The following is an 8,063-nucleotide window of genomic DNA, read 5'->3' on the forward strand; positions in this document are numbered from 1 at the left end:
TAGCATTGGTGGATCACTTTCTCTCCCGATGAGTTCTTCCATTAGTCGCGCAAGCCAGATCCCTTGTGTTGCTGCCATCGAAGCGACGATATATTCTGCTTCGCAGGAAGACAAAGCAACTACCTTCTGTTTTGTTAATTGCCAGCAGATTGCGTCGCCTGAGAGAAAGTAGATCATTCCGCTAGTGCTCTTACGATCATCAACGTCACCGGCCATGTCACTATCACTGTAGCTGACTAGCTTGAGTTTCTCCTTTCCGCTCCCTGCGCAGTATCTTACACCCCAGCCTCTAGTTCCGGCTACATAACGCAGGATGCGCTTGACACCCACTAAATGCTCCTCCCTAGGTGCTTCCATAAACCGGCTCACATATCCAACAGAATAAGCAAGATCAGGACGAGAGTTTACCAGATAGCGCAGACTCCCAACAATGCTGCGGTAATTGGTGGAGTCGACTGTCGTCGTAGTGCCAGCCTTCCTTAGTTGGAGTCGGGCCTCCATTGGTGTCCTTGTAGGATTACTGTCCACAAGTCCAGTTGTGTCCAGCAGCTTCTTGGCGTATGCACTTTGGCAGATGGAGATGCCAGTAGAATTCTGTTGCACTTCATGTCGAGATAGTAGCTGAGCAGTCTCCTTCAGCTCTCCGTTAAGGAAAGCAGACTTTATGTCCATATAGTGAACCTCCCAAGAGTAATGTGCTGCAATTGCCAGCAAGAAACGAACGGATTCTAACCTTGCCATTGGCGCAAATACCTCTTCGAAGTCCACTCCTTGCTTCTAGACGTAGCCCTTCGCCACCAGACGGGCCTTGTGCTTCACAACTTCTCCTTTTTTGTTGCGCTTCAGTTTGAAGACCCATTTGAGCCCTATGGCTTGGTGTCCCGACGGCATATCCTCCAGACTCCACGTCTGGTTTTCGGTGATGGATGTCATCTCCTCTTACATTGCCTTCAGCCAGCACGGGTTCTTTTCTGCTTCGGCGAAGGTGTTCAGTTCATCTGCACTGATGGCATGTATTTCGGCCACTTCTTCGAGCTCGCGCACAGCCAGTCCAGGTGGTTCACCTCCTCCTACTAGGTCGTCCATCCTCTGGTACCTTGCCTCCAGATCAGTATTGTGATCGGCATCCAGCGTCAAATCCGCAGTCCGTGGTGTTGCAAATTCCACTGGTTCAGGGGTTGCACCTGCTGGCGGCGGTGACGGCTGCTGATGCTGGGCTCCTCCTTCTTCTGGCTCGGTGACGAGGTACTTCACCATAAATTGATTTGGATTATGGTCTGCCTCGATCACGTCATTCCACTGCCAGAAGTTGCTTTCGTCGAAGACGACGTCGCGAGACACATGAGCTCGCCCCCTACAGGATCATATAGTCTGTACGCATTGCTCCCGGGTTCATAGCCGATGAAGACGACCTTCAGCCCCCTGGGATCGAGCTTGGCGAGGTGGGGACGTGTTACCTTCATGTATGCGACGCAGCCGAACACGCAAAAATGATGTATCGCTGGTTTTTTGTTGTACCAGGCCTCATATGGCGTCTTCCCGTCAAGGCTTCGGGTTGGTGACCAATTGAGGAGATAGACGGCCGTCATTACTGCCTCTCCCCAGAATCTCCCAGACATCCCGGCCGTCGCCAACAATGACCTTGCTGTCCCGACGATGGTCTGATTCTGGCGCTCCACCACTCCGTTCTGTTGGGGGGAGTAGGGCGCCGTTAGGTGCCGTTGTATGCCGATTTCGTCACAGTACTTACTGAAACTTGTTGAGGTGAATTCTCCGCCTCAGTCTGTGGGCAGCACTCGCATCTTCTTCTCACATTCGGCCTCCGCTCGCGCTTTAATGCACTCATCGACTAACAGGAGGAAGAGACTCTTACCGCCTGGGGTCGCCGGCTTGATGGGCCCGCAGATATCGCCGTGTACAAGCTCCAACAGCTCATCGGCTCGATAGGATGTTCGAGACGGAAAGGGTGTGCGCCTCTGTTTGCTGATGAGGCACCCGTCGCACAGCTTGTTCACGCCTTTGATTGCTGGCAAACCGTGCACCAACTCTTCCTTCTGTAGTTTTTCTAGAGCAGGAAAGTTTAAATGCCCATACCTTGCGTGCCACCTCCAAGATACCTCTTCCGTCTTGGCCGAGAGATGACAGGTTGCTCTATCTCTAAGTCCAGGATGTAAAGACGGTTTGTCGTGCGCCTTGCCTGCGTGAGCAGCCGTCGTTGATTATCGCAAATTTTGAGTAGTCCGCGCTTGATGCGTGCGCCTTGCCTGCGTGAGCAGCCGTCGTTGATTATCGCAAATTTTGAGTAGTCCGCGCTTGATGAAGATGAAGCAGCCTGTCTCATCGAGTTGACCCAGGCTCACAAGGTTAGCCTTGAGCCTCGGGATGAAATAGACGTCGGTCAGCTTGCGATGCTCGCCTCCCTTGCTGGCGAACAGGATGGTGCCGCGTCCTTCGATCTCGACGACGGAGTCGTCGCCGAATTTTACCGTCCCGCAGGTCCCCGAGTCGAGCTCGGAGAACGCAGATCTAGCCCCGGTCATATGGTTTGTTGCCCCTGTGTCTAGGACCCATCGCCGGTCCTTGTGTTGCTCGTCCCGCTGGCTGATCTGAGCGAACACTCGCTCCTCCTCCAGTTGAAATGGCTCCCTAGCTGGTGCCACCTTTGCTACGCCCAGCTGGAGCTCTTTCTCAAGTTCAACATCGTCGTCGATTACCTCCATCTCCGTGGATTTGGAATCGACCATGGGGACACATGCAGTTACCATGAAGAGAGCTGGCTCGTCCTCCTCGGATTGAGCCACATGGGCCTTTTCGGCCTTTTCCTTCTTCCTAAGCTTGCTCCAGCAATTCCTGCTTAGGTGTCCTCTCTTCCCATAGTTCGAGCAGATCGGCTTGCCATTGGTTGACTCCTTCTGATTCCCATCTTTCCCGCGCATGCGCCGGTGGGAGATCCATGGCTTCTTACCGTCTTTGCGGCTAAAGGAGGACCCATTGCTCTCGCCGGTGTTGTCACGGAGCTTTAGGCGTGCAAGCCATTCCTCCTCAGTGAGGAGTAGACGACCCTCCTTGTCGACAGCTGAAATGGTATTTTTCTTCCCTGCTCGACGTTACGCAGTCTTCCGGTCACCTCTTCCACCTTAGATTTGCAAAATCCATGTATTTATTCACGTCAAGCAATGTCTCGATTGAAATCGCAACATGCTCGAGGTGATCACGGACAACCTGCAGCATCTTCTTCATGATTTCTGTCTCGCTGATGCTGCCACCGAGTGTAGTGATGCTATTGGCAAGCCCCGTGATCCGCATTGAAAAATCATCGATGGATTCGCCGTCCTTAAAGTGGATCTCCGAGAGCTCCTTCCGTAGCTACTCGATGTTGGATTCCCGCACTCACTAGACACCGACCCGACGGGATTTGATTCCTTCCCAGGCCGATTGCACAGTGCGCTTGGTGGAGAGAGATGCCAGCATCTCTGGGGGCACAGATCGTAATATGGCAGCGAACGCCAGCCGATCCTCCCGATACTCAATCGTTTCTCCTTCCTTTGGCTCGACAGCATGCCATAACCCTTGTGCCTGTAGGTTGACGCGCATCAACAAGGTCCACTCGTTATAGTTGGACTTTGTCAATATAGGATACTGAACGACTGCAGTCGTAGTCTCCCTAATCACTCGCTCAATGATAACTTTGACGCCCGTCATCACGGCGTCGGCCTCTTCGTGGAGGTGATGGAGATGTCGGCACACGGCGACGGCGTGGAGGAGTGAGTGAGCCTGCCCGAGATGGGCCCCACGATGTGTGTGTTTTTACACTTTGCATTTTCTTCTACTCGCACCTGGGACCTGTGTGATTTCAGGTCAAAGCTCTAACCACTTGAGCTATTCAACTTGTTTGTTGATAGGTTGACTCTTCTGCAATGATATACACCGATCTTCAGCCTCGCTCTGATACAACTTGTTGTATTATTCGGTGAGAGGAAATTGGTTGTTGGAAGAAAAATGCGTAAAAAAGGAGAGAGAGAATAACTGAATTCTGACTGCGTTCAAAATCAGGTTNGGGATCTTCGTTAAAGTCTTGTCTTTACTCATACTCTCTGTATTTGATTACTAAAAAATTGCTACACTACAAAAAGCCTAGTGGTGGCTCTGATTGACCCAGAAACATAAATGTTTGGAGTTTGAAGGGATAATATTTTTGAGTACTTAACTTTGGCTTTTATAGCCTTACAATTAACAACATAAATAAATAGAAACTAACCATGAATATGGTAAATTAGTTAAACTAAATAGCTAAAAAAATACTCTAACTATCAAAAAAAGACCATAACCATATTTGATCAAATTCTTATAACATTTAGGTACTTACTACTACTCTCCAACCAAAAGGACCTTCCAATTTTCCTATTTCCAATATTGAATCTCCATGAAGTTTACTTTTCTAACTCAACTTCATTCACAAAGGTTGATCTTAACTCGGGTTGGTTTCCACTTTTTTCCTTTCACTTCGTAAAGATAGTTGTTTATTTGAATAAAATGTTGATGTTATAATGGTAGTTTGGCTAGATTTTTTCTCTCAAACTCCCGATTATTGTATGAAAAGAAAAATTATATTTTCTTTAAAAGAATCAAATATTAATGAGATTATGAATCATGTCATGTGTTTATGGGAAATCTTCAATCATTCCTCCTATTTTGCTCATTACAATTTATACCCACCATTCTCAAATAAAAATGTTTCTTTCATAATGATTAAGGTATTTAGTCTTTTCTTTAACGCTCAAGGTTCAAATCCCTATCATATTTGTTATTAAAAGAATATATTATTCCTTTGTACGGATCTTTTCCCATTTTAAAAAAATTGAGTGAAAGCGTATATATGAGAAGTTGGTACAAAGACCACAAACCCGGATCCTATTCATGACATTAAATAGCCCCCGAGCTCCTCCACGACCATGTTCAAAATATGAATCGTGGTATTGTATTCATGACATTAAATAGCCCCCGAGCTCCTCCACGACCATGTTCAAAATATGAATCGTGGTATTGACATCCTTTAATAATCTCTAAATTTTATAGGTTGTATTTAGTCCTATTTTATTTAGGCTTCTTTTAATAACCATTTAAATTTTAAAATACTACTTCCAAATTATCAAAAAAAAAAAAAAAAGAAAGAAAAAACAACCCCAACTTTTAAAACTAAACCATTACTAAATAAGACTTGTGCTGTCCAATGGCGTCTGCAGTTGCTCATTTTGAACTTTATAGCCCTAATTTTGTCTTTCTCCACACCAGTTCATAACTTCCCAATTAATTCATCCATTCAATAAATACCTAAGAGTCTCCTCGTCATCCATTATCACCATTTTTAAAGAACCTAAGCTACTGATTCTCTCGACAATGGTTAAACTATTAGTTCTTCATCTCTGTTTCGTTCTCATTGCTTCCTCTTCTCTGTTTTATGTCGGAACTTCCATAACTCACAAATCTCAAGATGGATCTGAAGAATGGGGCTACGTTCAAGTCAGACCCAGTAAGCCAAGTTCATTAATTTTCCTTCTATTTTATTTTAGTCATTATTTTTTATATATTTGCTCGTGTATTGTGTTGTTTAGAAGCCCATATGTTTTGGTGGCTTTACAGAAGCCCTTCTAGAGTGGACGTCGGTTCCAAGCCATGGCCGACCATTCTCTGGTTGCAGGGCGGACCGGTGAGCTGCCGATCTTTTCCAATGATTTATTTATAAATTTTGAGTATTTTGTAAGAAAATGGCTCAAATATTGAAAAACAGGGTGGCTCGGGAACTGGGTTTGGGAACTTCCTAGAAATCGGGCCATTGAACTCGAACTTGAAGCCGAGAAACTCAACATGGCTGAAAAAAGCAGACCTCTTGTTTGTGGTCAACTCCTTTTCCTTTTAATTTTCATCATTTTAACCTTAAATTCTAATATTTTTTTTTGACTAAATTTATGATTTTAACATAAAAAAAACAGGATAATCCGGTCGGGACTGGATATAGCTATGTGGAGAGTGGAGGTGAATTTGCGAAAGGCGATGTGGAGACGGCGATCGACATGACGACTTTGCTTGTTGAGGTTTCGAACGACACTGTCGGCCTACGAAACGCTCCTTTGTACATCTTTGCGGAGTCTTACGGTGGCAAATTCGCCGTCACTCTGGCTTTGTCCCTTCTTCGGGCCATCCAAGCTGGCAATTTGACCCTTAATCTCGGAGGTACTTTTATTTTTACTTTTTTTTTAATAAAAAATTTCAAATATAAATAATGAATTATAACCGTTTTTTTATACGTAAAAAAAAAAATCATATTATAACTTTGATTTGTTTAAAATGATCCCATTGAATAATATAGAATCAATAATTTAAATACACGACTCTCGATTTTGTTTGCCAGGAGTTGCTCTAGGAAACAGTTGGATGTCTCCAGAAGATTACACGGTTCATATTCTCATTCTCTCAATCTCATCCAAAAATTTTATCAATTTTTTTGAAATTTTCGTTTTCAGAATGATAAACGAAAAGAATACTACTAAACTATGAAGTTGATTTCAATTATATCCTGATCGAAGTGTTAAAATGAAATATCTCAGAGCTCGAGAGTATAACCGAAACCAACCTCATATTTCAGGAGTATTCTTTTATTATTTATCCTTAACACAATAATCTTTGTCTAAAATTTTACAGTCTTCTTGGGGTCCTCTTCTCAAAGATCTCTCACGAATTGACGACAAGACGCTGCAAGAATCAAATAGGTTAATATTTTTCATTTTTTTTTAATATAAACATGAATAAAGAAGTGAAATATATTCTATAAATTTAAAAGTTATATGTAACAAAAGTTGTCTTTTGAAAATCAGTTTAGCGTTGAAGATCAAGCAGCAAATTAAAAACACGTTGTACGAAAATGCAACTCTTTCATGGAATGATCTTGAGGGATTAATTTTCTCCAATAGCAACCACGTGGTACGTTTTGTTATTATTATTATTACTACTATTATTTTAACAAAATCCTTCCAAACCAATGAATTTTAAGTTTAAATTTATATTAACTAAATATAGGTATACGAAGTCTTTATTTTTATTATTATTATTTTTTTTTTGTTTATTAAGTTATCTTTTAAATTAGTAAACTTATAAAACCCTCTAAAAAAAATTTCTAAAAAGAAAATCAAAATTTATGATATATTAGACGTATAATTTAAAATTTAGAACTTTTCTAAATTGGTAATTTAGGCTTCATTCACAACTATTTAATTTTTTAAGTTTATAAAAACTATTTTGACCTACAAATTCTTTTATTTTATCATCCACTTAGAAAACATGTTTTTAAAATCTAAATCCAGTTTTCAAAAAATATTTTATTTTTCTCGAGAGAACGAACATTAGTTCAAAAAGACATAAAACGAAATGATTATCGATACATTATAACGATTCGTTTTTGCAGGATTTCTATAACTTCATGTTAGATTTTGAAATGGACTCATTAGCCGCGACTACGACAAAAAATAGTGTGGAATCAAATAGGATTGATTCACTTGAAGTAAGAAAAAACTCTCCATATCTTAGTTTGAATGTCTACAAACCCGGAGCTACAGGAGACTTGGAAGCTTTGATGAATGGTCCAATTAAGCAAAAACTCACTATTATCCCACTAAATGTCACGTACGTACCAATAAACCCTATTTCTTTAAATAAAATTATAATCATTAAAACTATTCGGGTTATAATTGAAAATTCTTAAGACATAAAAATTAAATTAATTATCTAAATTTGGAGATTAAATCCTACCATTTTAGCCTAAAAAACTAAACTAAAAATTTTGAATGTACAGATGGGGAGGTTAATCGGACCTAGTCTTCCAATTTTTTACGGGACATTTTATGAAGCCAAGAATCAAAGAGGTGTATTTTTTAACCAAACTATTTTTAATAGTTTTATTTGTGGATTAATTTTTGCTTCATACTATAACATTCAATTATTTTCTAATACTTTTATTTTTTCAAAAAGGTTGATGAGTTACTGGCTAAAGGTGTTAATGTGACGGTCTA

The 8,063-nt window shown here is 41.7% G+C and overlaps 1 pseudogene; it reads left to right on the top strand.

Moving 5' to 3' along the window:
• The first annotated feature begins 5,397 nt into the window (after positions 1-5,397).
• On the top strand, positions 5,398-8,058 carry LOC111474753 (annotated as a pseudogene).
• The last annotated feature ends 5 nt before the right edge of the window (positions 8,059-8,063 follow it).

The sequence above is a fragment of the Cucurbita maxima genome, unplaced genomic scaffold, assembly GCF_002738345.1.
Source record: "Cucurbita maxima cultivar Rimu unplaced genomic scaffold, Cmax_1.0 Cma_Scf00636, whole genome shotgun sequence".
Lineage (NCBI taxonomy): Eukaryota > Viridiplantae > Streptophyta > Magnoliopsida > Cucurbitales > Cucurbitaceae > Cucurbita > Cucurbita maxima.